The following is a 14,624-nucleotide window of genomic DNA, read 5'->3' as shown; positions in this document are numbered from 1 at the left end:
TGATTCTAGATACAAAATACTATAAAATATTCGAAACCCATACCTAAATGAAAAAAAAAGAGAGGACAAGACTAGGGTTTTTTGAAAAAGTAGGGGAATAAATACCGAAAAGTAGAGAGGGGGAGGAAGGCGCACCTCAAGGGTTGTTCGACGAGTGTGGGGGTAAAAAAGAGTGAACTTACACCTTAGTTTTTATGTCATGAACATCTTTTGTTTTGCTGGAATCCATTTTTGAATGCAGCACGTTGGAGACCGAGCTAACGAAGAGAGAGATCGGTGGTGGAAAAAAAAGATCGGTCAGTTGCAAAGAGAGGGTTCTTGACCGGCTAATCGTGAAGTTAGATGGTGGTTCGCACCAAATCTAAGTTGGAAGTCTTCAGACATAGGTACTTGCAACAAAAATAAAGCCATACAATGAAAAGAAACATGTAATATGATGGAGGAGAAGAAAACTAGAAGTCGCAGGCGAGAAAGAAGCAAAGAGGAAGAAGAAGAAATTTAGAAAGCAAAAGAGAAGCAATGATTTGGAGATGGTGGCATGAACCCTAGGAAAAAATAACCTCTCTATGGCTGGACGTCCCCTATATATAGAATTATTTTATAAAAATTACCAATCAAGGCCCTATTTAAGAATATTTCTAATTTGGTACCTAAAACTTCTAAAATTACCAAAAACCACTTGCACCACTTTCAGAAGGGGTATTTTTTTGATATTTTCCTTGTGGATCTTTGAACTATGGTGCAGATAATGTGTGAACCAGATCTGCACTATATTTGCATGATTTTGTATTGGATCGGGACCCAATTCGCATCATTACGGATCTGATTTCTCAAATGCTCTAATTTCTTTGTTTTAACTTTGATTCTGATAAAATTCGAATTGTAGCTCATTCATGCCTAGAACAACATAAACAAAGATTCTTAAGCTATATAAGCACATACAATTGTATGATTTTATGATAATATGATATGTATTTCTTGTATTGTCATACTTAAATATGATATTATGTTGTTTTAAGCTTGGATAAAGGTTGTTAAACATGGGATTCTAGTGAATCACCCCCAAAACAGGCTGATAGACCTGTGATTGTTGAATTTCTGAGCTTTATGCACTGATATATATTAGATGGTCTAAGGAGAGACCCAAATTATGTTAAAATGCATAAGTATGTTAGCATGCATGCATGAGAATGGTGCACATATATAAGTTCATGTTCATTACCTTTCAATATAGCTGATAAGAATTGTTGTTACATATATGACATGACATTATGTGGTTTAAGCATGCATAGCCTTGTTTTAGCTCGTATTTGTGAATGTGTCAATATAAAGTTGTAGTGCTGATGTAGACACTACATGTTGTATGCATGACATGAAGTAGAATGGGGTACAAGAGTAACCTAATGTGTGCAATAATGGTTTGCACAAAAAGACTATATAGTGCATAAATAAGTTTATGTGCAGCTTGCTGGAAAAAGAGCCCAAGGTACTGTGTACCTAGATAATATTGTATTTATGCATATAAACTAAAGGTAAAGTGAAACAAGCTGAACAAAAATGTGTGGTTTCATCTTGAAAGACGGGGTGACCTATCACCTTGAGTGACTTTGTACTCATATAGAGTTGCACCAACGCCGTGGGATGCTGAGTTGTCGATGGATTCTTTCTAAGTGATGGCAGTGTGTTGTTGTTGTGTGCCCCATCTTGGTCACCGGGGGTGGACCAACACCTAACTACGGTGGCTTAGGGGACAAGATTACTTGTAATGGAGGTCCATGCTACGTACGTTAGCGGTAATATACTATGACTTTATCTGAAAAAATGAATGTCAAAACAAAGGGTTCTGAACCTTGGTGCTAGTGTAACCGTGTACTATTAAGGTTAATAAAATATATAAAATACAAGTGTCTGAAAATACACCCCCATGTAGATTGATTCTCTCCTATTGCGGCCCGAGGCAATGGTGTCATCGTGAAAACATTTATTAATATCGAAAGAATAATTGTATTTGCATAATGTAGAGAAGAAAAAAACTAAATAGAAAAAGTAATTAAAATATGTGCATGCAACTAAGATTGTACATGTCATGGTCTGTATGACTTATTGTTGGTGTTTCCTCTAGAGTTAGAGGATGTGTTGAGTTTTTCTCATAGAGGGACAATTGTACATCTTATGGTTGTACTTTAAACCTATGGTAGGTCTTGTTTGCTTAATGACCTGTTGCGTTTGCTATTGTGAGAAAGAAGGTTGAGTTGCTTACTAAGACAGTGGTTGGTCTCGCTCTTGCTTACTTTTTTTGTTAGGTACTATGAACACCCTAAATTTTTCAAAATGATCACAGGTACCCACAAGTAAGCATGTTGTGATAGTGATGGATGTGTGGATCGAGTATCTCTAGAGCTGGATCATAGAAGAGTAGGGACAAACGATGTTTAGGTTTGAAATTTTGGCAGCATGCAGGAAGAAGCAATTGAAGCAAACCCGCCTACCCCTAAAATTCAAGCATCCACACTGCTCGCAAAGCCAGTCATTGCCTCTGGCAGACAACAATAAAGCTACTATTAGAAGGAGAATACATATACATATTTCCTTCCTTGACAACACAATCATCCATTCCACCTCCTCAGGGTCCAAGTAGAAGAATGTAAAAGACATCAACTTGCGTAACCTGCATTGGTGGAGCACCACCACTGGAACCTTCCAAAGAAATGCCTAAACAAAATGTTCATCCAAGGATCTAACATCCAAACAATCTTTAAAAACCTTGGAAAGACACAGAAGAAAGCTCTAGTTGACATTCAATAACTTCATGTTAGACAATAGAATACCCCATTTTGAAAGCAAACAACCAAAGTGACAGGCAATATTAATTAATCGAGACTTCATTACACCAATGGATGCCCCAAATTTGATCCTTCGATGAGGGTAGAAGCCTAGGGTAGAAAGACAATGACGATGTTGGTGGATTGCAAGGATAGCAGTGATGTCACACTCTTTTGCTTTGGTGGGAGTGATGTTGCCTTGAGTGTGCCCCCATCAAACTTCATAGTATTGTGTTCACCTTTCACTACAAGAAAACATGTCATTACTGACAAAAAAAAATAGCGATGATAAATTATCGTCATCCATAATAATTTAATCTCGATGATATTTTCTCTTAGTAAAACATCTATTGTCGAAGATATATTATTGTCGCTCTTATCTGGTCGGTAATATGAATAAAAAGATGTGGAAAATAGTTATGAAGAGATATTGCTGATGATATTATTGTCAAATTTAAATTAGGATGATAATTAATCATCACCAAATATTGTTTATAATTACGATGATAATTAATCATCACGAATAATCACACGACGATAATTATCATCGATTTTAATCAATAGCCATCGATAATTATCATCGGCTTGATGCCATATAGCCAACAATATTTGTCGTCAATTTTAAACTAGCATAACCAATGATAATTTATCATCAGTATAAGGCATATAGCCAACAATTTTTAACGTCGGCTATGTCCATTTTTTGAAATTTTGAAAGTAACATAGCCGATGATAAATTATCATCGATATAAGAAATATAGACAATGATTTTTATCGTTGGCTATGTCCAATTTTTGTTTTTTGTTTTATTTTATTTTGAAACATAGTCAATGATAAATTATCATTGATATAAGAAATATAGCCGATGATTTTTATCGTTAGCTATGTCTAATTTTTGTTTTTTAATTATTTTGAAATAATGTAGTCAGCGATAAATTATCATCGGTATAAGAAATATAACTGGCGATTTTTATCATAGACTATGTCCATTTTATTTTTTTTTAAATTTGAAACTAATGTAGTCGATGATAAATTATCATCGGTATAAGAAATATAACCAACAATTTTTATCATCGGCTATGTCTAATTGTTATTTTTTTATTTTAAAACTAACACAACATACGATAAATTATCGTCGATATAAGAAATATAGCCGACAATTTTTATTGGCGGCTATGTCTAATTTTTTTTTTAAATTTGAAACTATTATAGTTGATAATAAATTATTGTCAGTACAAGAAATATAGTTGACTGTTTTTATCGTTGCATTTTTTTTTTAAATTTTGAAACTAACATAATTGACAAAAAATTATCATCGATATAAGAAATAAGAAATATAGCCGACTGTTTTTATTATGGGCTATATCCAATTTTTGTTTTCGTTTTTAATTTTGAAACTAATATAGTATAAATTATAATCAATATAAGAAATATAGCTGATAATTTTTATTGTCTACTATCAATAATTTTGTTTTTTTATTTTAAAAGTAATATAGCCGACGATAAATTATGATCGGTATAAAAAATATAACAGATGATTTTTATCATCAGCAATCTCCAATTTTTGTTTTTTTATTTATTTTAAAACTAACTTAACCTGCGATAAATTACCTTCGGTATAAGAAATATAGTCAATGGTTTTTTTCATCGGCTATGTCGAAGGCCAATGAAACTAATATAGCAGAAGATAAAAATAGGATGTTCCTTGTCCCAACGATAAATTATCGTCCGTTAAATCTATACTTTTTTATTTTCAAACTAAATTAGCCGACCTTTCCCTCTCGAGCCTTCTCCTTTTTTCCCCCTTTTTTCCTCATTTTCCCTCGTTCTCTCTTCCACGAAACCCCCTTCTCTCGTTCTTGTCGTGCCGATACCACACACCACCGTCGGGCCATCACGCCGGTCATCACCACTGAAGTCCATGACGTCGTTGCCGTCGTCTGGGAGCAACGCCCACTGGCCACCCATCACGGAGTTATTTCTCAGATTTGTGCTTGCCCCACACCCCGCCATACGCCGACCAACCCAGCCACCCTCACCACCCACTCTCCTCTACACTCTCTCGGTTTTCTGTTCACCTGAATAGCGCCGCCATGACCCCACCTCCGGCCACTATCCCGCCGCTTGACGATGCCACCCTACCCGCCAAGTATCTTCCTCTTCTCTCTCCCTTGCTCTTAGAAACCCTATTTTTTATGTTCCGAAACACTTTCTTCTCTGGTTCGATCGATACCCTGTGCGATTGAAATATCTTATCCTCGTTTGTTTGGATTTTATGCCTTTTTCGGTGGTGGAAGCCTTGATTTTCATTATCGATATTATTGTGGAACGCCTGCCTTTTTGGATCATCGTGGACCATTCAAGGAGCAGCGATCATCGTCTGCCTTTTTCATTATCGATACTTATTGATTTTTTTGGGGGCACACATTGTACTCCTTGCAGTTAATATTCATGAAAACTCTTGTGATGGACTAACCTTTGTAAGCAGTAGGTTTAAAATTTTTTGTCTATATTTTTTAGATTTTTCACTAATTACTTTCGGTGTAGGCATGGGTAATTGCTATCCTGTTGGTTGATGCACAACTATATTGTTTTCTGCATTTTAGATGCCTATGAATGAATATATTTGAAGTTTTCATCTCTTATCCTGAATTTATGCATGAACTTTCTCCCTTTTTCTCTGAAACTGTTCTCAATATAAATTCTCTTCTTGGCAGTTTTCTGGCTCATTCTTTTCTGCAATCTTGTATGTGGAGCTTTGGTGTGAAGAGCGTTTCAAGAGTCTCACGTTGGGAAACCCTGACTTTTCTCTTCATGAAATGGTTAGTGTTCGAACATAAAATTTGAAATCTTTGTCAGCTTTATCTTAACAGTTCCTTTGGTTCATTGGAGGCAACAATGTCAATTCTAAGGTTTTCTACTTTACTTTTTTTAGTTCATGATAAAATTGTCTCATAACTCCATCTACTATGTTGTTCCAGCTTCCACCCCATGTAGAATTGTTAGTTGCAGTGGTAACAAAGATCAATGAGCCTGATAGCATTTATGGGATCCTTTAGACTCATAAGGTTAAGTTCCTCCTGTTTGCTCATATGTTTAGTAATCATCCTTTACCATGCTATATATGGTTTACTAATAAGTTGTGAATTTAATTGTCATTGTGATCATTTTATGTTATCAGAAAGTATTGTCAAGCTAGAAGTTCAATGCAAGTTCTTGTTTGAAAACCCTTAGTGAAATATATCAAATTAAAACCTTTTTCATTGTCTATTTGGCTTGAAGAATTCCTTAGAAGCCAAGTTGAATATTTTCTTTATGAGCTTGCTTATGTGTAATGTTACATGTTTTTGATAACGTGTGTTGTTGGAAGTTTAGAGATGTGAAAGCATGTTCTAACATCTAATTTCAGACCTTTTTGCATACATATCAAAATACCTAATATCTTTACATGTTCTAGAAGTGTGATGAAACTGAAGAAATGCATAAGATGTTCTCAATCAGTAGGAATGTGTTATGTGCATGAAAAAATTAGGATCAATATATTTCAGGCTTACTAAATCTAGAAAACAAATTCATATGTATGTGAGAGTCAGCCATATGGGATATGATGAGGGATGAGATTTGGAATCGAGAAAAAAATTTCATGTTTATACTTTATACTCATTTTTAGATTTTTTGTGTATGATTTGTTGTATGCATTCGCAAATTTTCAGATTCTGTCTATATTTCCATGTATATGATATTGATTTAATCATGTGACTCATGCTTAGGAAATCTCTTCTTAATTACAATAAATGCAAATAACAGTAAAAGAATATGCGGATGATGATAAGATTTTAAAAAATGTTCTAAGACACTATCATTTCACTTATTTTTGGTTGATGTTTTGCAAGATCCCTATTTTGCGGTTTGTCAGAATTCTGTTTTTTTTTTTTTCATGCAAATAGGAAGCAAAATTTTGGCATTTATGTTGTCCTATTTTTTTATGTTCATAACTTGATGCAAAATGGAGCAAAATTTTATCATTTTACCAGGCCAACCTATTTTCTTATATCCATAACTTATAGCCATGTGTTGACCACATTATTTGTCTATCTGATTATAGACAACCTCCTCTCCGATTCATTCCCATACAAAGAGATTCAGAATGGAATGTTGTGGGAGGTTGAAGGAAAGGTTAGCACCAATACCTTTTGTTTCTTACTTATACATTAGAAAATTTGATTAGTTTACTTTTTTGTTGCTTTGTTGCAAGGAGAGGTGGTTGGAATGGACTTGATTTGATTTTTTTTTCTTTACGAGAACGTGATCATCCTTATTTTCTCTGTATAAGTCTTACATTTTTTTTTAGAGATATAGCCTTGTCATGTATGTTATACTTCCAGAAACTTGATGTCTGGTCTTCAGACTTCTTCAGTTCTTACAATGTTTTCTTATAATCCTATAATTGCTGGCAGTTGGTTGTCTAAGGAGCAATTGATGTAGACATTGGTGCGAACCCATTTGTGGAGGGCAGGGAAGAAGATGAAGGTGTCAATGATCAATCTGTCAAAGTAGTGGATATTGTTGACACTTTCAGACTTCAGGTAGAACTTATGTGTGTGTGTGTGTGTGTATGTGCATTACATAATCCATATATGAAAGATATCATTGTGGGTTTCTAAGATTTGGCATGATGTATCTTAAAACACTCATGATTCAGAACAATGATAGTGGTGATAATGTTATGCTTTCTTTTTTCTTGTGGTGATAATATTAAGTAATATTGTCTGTATCGTTCTCATGAATAATTCCTAACTATGGCCATTCAAAATTGTTTACAGGTTGCTGAAACACTCAAGGATCGCTTGCCTTGGTTTCATGATTGTCGTTTTCTTGATGTATTGACAGTTCTTCCAACAGGCAACGACGGGACCAAAGATTTGATATATATGCAGGTGATCATTTACTTTGTTTCTTTTTCCTTCATTTTCCAAACAAATCTTACTGTCCTTTACTTTAAGGTGTGATTTGTTGTGAATTGTTTAATTACATAATTAGTCAGCTGTAATGTTAATCTTCGAGTTTCATTTATCAATGCCATTCATTAGTATTTGTATATCTTGCATTTTGTCTTGCTCAGTGCCTTCCAAATTTTGTAGGCTGACTTCATATTTGATTATTTCTCAGATGTTCCCTGGTCATGGGACAGACAGTATCATAAAGAATGTCTATGGGCAACGATGGCCACATCATCTGCAGCTTTATTCCAATTTGTGTATTCGTTTGTGAATATTGCAGTTTGTATTTCATAAATTTCAAATTTGTCTTTGATTATGTTATTTGTGATCTAGTGTTCATCAGGTAATGAAATTGCAGTAAACAGTTGATAAGGTAGCCTTCTGGTATTTAATTTTCTCTATTCTGTCTGAGCAAGTAATATGAAGTATGTTGCATAAATCAGGAAACATTTCAGTATTTGTAGGCATTGGATTGGCCATTTGTCAGACGGTTCTATTCTCGCATATGATGCGATTCCAAGTAATGCATGTGAACGACTGATTATGTATATCAGCTCTCTCTCTCTCTCTCATAGTGTTTTCAGGTGAGCATCATTATCATATGATGTGCATCTTGGGGTAAGATGCTTAAAGATATATTTCAGTAAAAATACAGGTTTCGCCGCATATATTGTTGATGTAAATTGTGGTTACCGTTAACTATTACTTTTATTATTATTTAAAAAAACCACTTTTATTATGGCCTAATTTTGAGTAGTAGGCTTTGAGTATTAGTTTACATGGTTTCATGCCATTTTCGCCCAGCCCGATCGGGTGCCACCCTTGTTGGTTCACTTTTATAAAATTTATTTAGTAAATTGTTTATTTTTTTTAATTTTGAAACTAATATAGTCAACGATTTTTATCGTTGGCTATATTTATTTATTTTTAATCTTGACACTAATATAGCCGACGATAATTTATCATTGTTATAAGAAATATAGCCGATGATTTTTATCGTCAGTTATCTCTATTTTTTTTTAATTTTGAAACTAATATAGTCCATGATTTTTATTGTTGCTTATATTCATTTTTTTTATGTTGAAACTAACATAGCCGATGATAATAAAAAAATATAGCCGATGATTTTTCAGCTATCTCCATTTTTTTTTTTAAATTTTGAAACGTAGTTGACAATAAAATTCATCGGTTATATTTCTTACACCAATGATAATTTATCATTGGTTTTAAGAACATAGCTGACTATATTTGTCGTCGGCTAAGTTAACATATATGATTTTCCAAAATTAATACGATGATAATTATCACTTATCATTGTATTTAATTAATATTATCGATCATATTTATCATCATTTTAAGGATGATATTACTGTTTTATAGCATCGACAATTATCATCGGGATTAAAGACGATGATATATAATTGTTGTAAAAAACAGTAATATAAACGACTTTAAAAAGTCGATGCCAGAGGCGATGATATATAATTGTTGTAAAAAACAATAATATAAACTATTCTAAAATGTTGATGCTTGGGGCGATGATATTTATCGTCATTGATATTATTGTCGGCCATAATTTAGCTGTTGCGGACGATAATTATTGTTGGCAATAGCCTATTTTCTTATAGTGTTTTTTAATTAATTCATCTTTTCAAGTTTCTATCTTGAACCACCATAAGGTATGGTGGAAGCACCTATCTATATATGTGTGTGTGTGTGAGAGAGAGAGAGAGAGAGAGAGAGAGAGAGAGAGAGAGAGTAATGCTAGGTGCCTTGGAGCACTTACTCCTACTTACTAGAAATTATAGTTGTGGGTTGCATCTTCTCAATCCGTCCATATGGATGTACTCACCATAGTTTATTTTATAGAAATCATGTATTGAATCATGTCATGATCCAAAACTTGTTTTCTAAATGATACTTTAAGATCATATCTATAGGGTTCGATCAACAAAAGAAAATCAAAATTTTGAAAATCTAAAGCTTTTATTAGGTGAGAGTAGGTGCTCCAAGAGCACCCTATATATATATATATATAGGGTTTGTTCAAGGCTCGTGGGTTATGCAATGAGACTGACGAAATTCCAAGCTGGTCTAGGACTTCACAAAGCCCAAGCAAATTCTCTACTTCCTCTGTTCCTTCTTTTTAATTGAATTTTCATTGTTTGCATTTACTAATTTGTTCTTTTTTTTTTGTCTGTCTCCGATCCTTAGTGAGTCCCACCACCGAAGCTCTTTCTCTCCTTTTCACAAATGTTTTAAAAACTGTCAGAGAAGCAAACATTTTTTTTCTGAAGGAATGTCTCAATCAATATTATCAGTATCGGATACACATCATATCTGGTAGGAATTCCATACGCTGCAAGCCTGAATCGATTATTTTTTAATAAATGATAAAAAATACCAAAAAATATTTTGTATTTATTATTTTAAGATTATTTTAATGTCTTTAACACATGTCATGTTATGTTTGACATGTAATAATTTTTTATTATTTTTGGGCCTATACAAAACGATTCACTTGAGTATCAGTATCAGCCGATACAGCTGAATCGATGGATAAACGATTCAAGGCCGATAACATTGGTCTCAATCTTGACAAAGTTACACCTCATTGTAGGACGGGGGAATGTCTTTGTCTCCTAGCAGCGACAAGTCCATCTATCTTTCAAAATACTGAAGTGAGTTTTTCTAAAGAAAATATTTTCTAAATAAAATAATTTTCAAAATGAATTATTTTGAGTTTTCTTTAGATTTTTTAAATCCACCACCACAGCTCAATGATACAAAAAGGATCCTATCCTCAACATATGATGTCAGAGGATCTATGTCCTAGCCATCCAACCAATGCATCTGTATGACTAGGATTAGTCCACTAACAGGTGAGAATGTGGACTAATCCTAGCTGTTGGTTGGATGGCTAGTACTGAATGTAGGATGGATCCCATTATATATCAGATGATGAGATCCATTCTCCGTATGATATGCTATATTTAGATGTGCATGCATTCAAATGTTGTTAGCTATTATGAGATTGTTATGCAGAACCGATGCATAGAGTGGTTCCTTATTGAGAAAAACAATATTCAACTTAGAAACTTATGCCATGCTTTATTAATATCTTGTGTTTGTAATATTAAAATGGTATCAAATTTAGAGATTTTGAAAACCTCCCTAATGGAATACCCTCCCAAACCTACCACATGGACATTTTATTAGATTTTTGGTGTTTTTTTAAAAATTCCAACCGTACATCTATGCTTGTTTTTATATGAATCAGTTCTTGGAGCATTTGATTCCGATGCATTGGATAGGTTTTCATAAGTTTCAAAAATCAACTGCATGCAATTTTCATAAACTTTTGAGGCTCTAAATACTATTTTTCTATAAAAAAATTCATCATCAAGCATCAATTTCTAGTAAATCAATCAGGCTGAAAACATCTGTACTGTCAGAATTTTGAAAAAAAACATGAAAAAAATTCCATTTGGTAGGTTTGGGAACGTTTTCATTGGGGAGGTTTTCATTCCTCTCAAATTTAGATATGGTTTTGGCTATGTGCTGATTGTTGATAATGAGTATGTTTCACAACTTGGAATTTTTTTCATGATTGATATTTTGTAATAATTTCCTTATCATGTCACCCTATCATAACAAGGCATTCGTACCGGAGCATCTCAAGTAGTTTATACTGAATGTTTATTTGTTATTTTACAAAGGATATACAAAACCAGAAATTTTGTCCCATTTTTCATGGTCTTCTTATTTTATGTGTTTATTATATTAACTTGATGCACAAAAGGCCATAAACTTAGTATCCAACAAATTAGGGATGGCAGTTGACCAGGGCGGGGGCAGGGGACAAGGTCTCCATCCCCGCCCCGTCTCAAAAACTGGACCTCCATCCCCACCTCCATCTCCGCACGGGTTTGGATTTTAAGCTCCACCCCCGCCTACATCCCTGTTAATGTCCTCCATCCCCAGTCCAAACGGGGGCGAAGCGGGGCGGGACCCATTTTTTCTCAATCCATTGCCATCCCTTAGAAGGATTGAGGATGGGGCGGGGCAAGGTAGGGAACGAGGTGGGGCGGGGGAAAATGTAAGTCCATCCCTGCCTCCATCCCCGCACGGGTTTTGATTTTAACCTTTATCACCGCCTCCATCCCCGTTTCATGTCCTTCATCCCCCATCCAAACGGGGCGAGACGGGGCAGGACCTCATTTTTCCCGGCTCCACTGCCATCCCTACGGCAAATGACACATCACATACATATGAAGTTTAAACCAACAACTTATATTATTGTCAAATATTAACCTTGGTTATATTTGTGTTGGATCTGCTCATGTATTTGTATACAGGTTTGACCATTACTGTTGCTTATACTTTAAGACTTAGGAAAACAAAGAGGAACTATACATGATGAAACTGAACATTAAAGGTGCAGGTTGAATGGTAACATGAAGGCCATAATAACTTGAAGATGGATTGAAAGGATGATACCAAATTTGTTCTAATTAAAACATTAATGCCCATTCTACAAATTTTTCTCAGGTAGAAAGGTCCCTTGAATGCCAAGCCCATCCTAATAAACTTTCTAAGCCCCTATTTGGATCACTTTATAAATAGTGGCATACATTTATACTTATTTTAAATAGCAAGTTTTGGTGTTTAGATCTTCTATTTTTATTTTTAATGAGCTTTTTATAAATTTGATAAGAAATCATCCTTTTTCTTCAAAAAACAGAGAGAGAGACCTGCTTTCTGTTTTTCTTTTACAACTACTAATTTTGTTTCATCCCATCACCACCGCAACCACTTTTCTACCATTACTACCACCTCACCACCATGACTACTACCATAGCTGCCACTACCAACACTATCACCACCACCTCTACCACCGCATCAACTCCACCACCATCATCACCACTATTATTATCACCACAACCACCACTACCACTACTACCTCCATTACCACCAGCTCCATCATCATCACCACCGCCGCCACCTCCATCACCACCACCACTATTGCAACAACTATCCACCATTACTATCATTACCACCGTGATTATCGGCTTCATCATCACCACCACCACCACCACTCCATCACCATCATCACCTTCACTACCACGACTATCACCACCACCTCTATTACTTGAAAGTGCTATAGGATTGAGGCAACGAGCACTAGAGGGGGGGTGAATAGTGCTTTTAAATAACGTCTTTAGAATTTTGACGGATTTTGAAATTAACAAAGCAATCACATAAAGAACACAAGAATTTATCCTAGTTCGGTCTTTTCCGACCTACATTCAGTCCTCAAGCAAAACCCGCTTGAGATTTCCACTATCAACCTTGTGTAACTACAAGATCATACAAACCAAATTTGGTCCCACTTTCAGTAACATACCTACTGAAAGCAAACAACTCCTTTAAACCAAGGAGTCCTTTCCTTTTAAAAAAAAGTGAAATAAGTAACAACTTACAAACAACCTACGAGCCCTTCTTATAAATGCAAATGAGATGCAATTGACTTTTGAGGTTGTTGAAATACTCAACTCACGAATTCACTGTCTCTCATAAAAATTTGAGTGAAAAACTGAAGTAAAAAATATCAAGTGAGTGAGAAAATAAATATGAGTGAAAAGCAAAGAGTTGAAACTATATCTTTTGCTTTAAAAGAACTCTTGATTTGTTTACCCATTTGGCAAGCATCACATAAGTGATCCTTCTTATATGGTATTCTAGGTAGGTCTCTAACAAGATCATTCTTGGATAACTTGGAAATAATTTTAAAGTTAACATGTCCAAGTCTCTTGTGCCATAACCATTGAATTTCATTTGAAATAATAAGATATTTTTCATTAAAAGTGGGTAACTCATCTAGATAAAGTTCATACACATTGTTCATTCTTTTACCTTTAAAAATGATCTTTTTAGATTGAAAATCAGAAATTAAGCATAAATCATGTTCAAAAGAAATAAGAAAACCTTTATCACATAATTGACTAATGAATAATAAATTATGCATTAAACCATCTACTAAAAGAATATTTTCTATCAAGAAAAATTTTAGATTATCGATGTTACCGATTACTTTTCCCTTGTTATTGTCACCAAAGGTGACGGTTCCTCCATCCTTACTTTGAAGGGTGGAAAATAACTTCGGCCTTCCAATCATATGTTTGAAACAACCGCTATCCAATATCCATTTGCTCCTTATTTTATGTATCTACAACAAAATTAGAAGACAAAGCATTTGACCCCTTTCTATTTTTGGGTCCATGAGAGTTAGTCTTAGAAACCCATATCCATTTGGATTTTGGTTTCCTTTGATAATAATATTCTTTCTATAAAAAGATTTAGCATTTCTAGAGTAATCATGTCTAGGCTTGTAAGCAATATAAGTTCCATGATTAGATTCATTTCTATTATAACTAGAAAATTTAGTTCTTTGAACAAATGGTTGAGAATATTGTCTTTGATTCTTCACCACATAGTTTGGTCTATTTTGAGTATTAAAGAAGCTATATCCCAAACCGGTTTTATTAACCGAACATCTTTGTGAACCAAGAAGTCTTTCTAGATTCTCTTGTCCATTTGTGAATTTGGTCACTATATAAAGAAGATCATTTGATTTTTCTTTTAGACTAGTTATTTCTTTTTGTAAGAGATTGGTTCTAATTCTAATTTCTTTTATCTCAAATGTTTGACAAGAGTTTTCCTTCTTGAGATCTTCTATCTCTTGAAGTAACGCTTTGTTTTGAGAGTCAAGAGTCGAATTTTCAGTTTTTAACTCTTTGTT

At 34.3% G+C, this 14,624-nt stretch overlaps 1 long non-coding RNA gene across 1 annotated transcript; it reads left to right on the top strand.

Annotated features, from left to right (window-relative positions):
- Window positions 1-7,347: 7,347 nt before the first annotated feature.
- Window positions 7,348-8,210, top strand: LOC149813371 (uncharacterized). Its single transcript, XR_016428236.1, has 3 exons — window positions 7,348-7,408; window positions 7,646-7,759; window positions 7,992-8,210. It is a non-coding gene; the product is annotated as an uncharacterized LOC149813371 (long non-coding RNA).
- Window positions 8,211-14,624: the final 6,414 nt, after the last annotated feature.

The sequence above is a fragment of the Nuphar pumila genome, chromosome 16 (assembly GCF_984573655.1).
Source record: "Nuphar pumila chromosome 16, dmNupPumi1.hap1.1, whole genome shotgun sequence".
NCBI lineage: Eukaryota > Viridiplantae > Streptophyta > Magnoliopsida > Nymphaeales > Nymphaeaceae > Nuphar > Nuphar pumila.
Note: the sequence above shows the minus strand (reverse complement) of the source record. Positions and strands in the feature narration are given on the sequence as shown.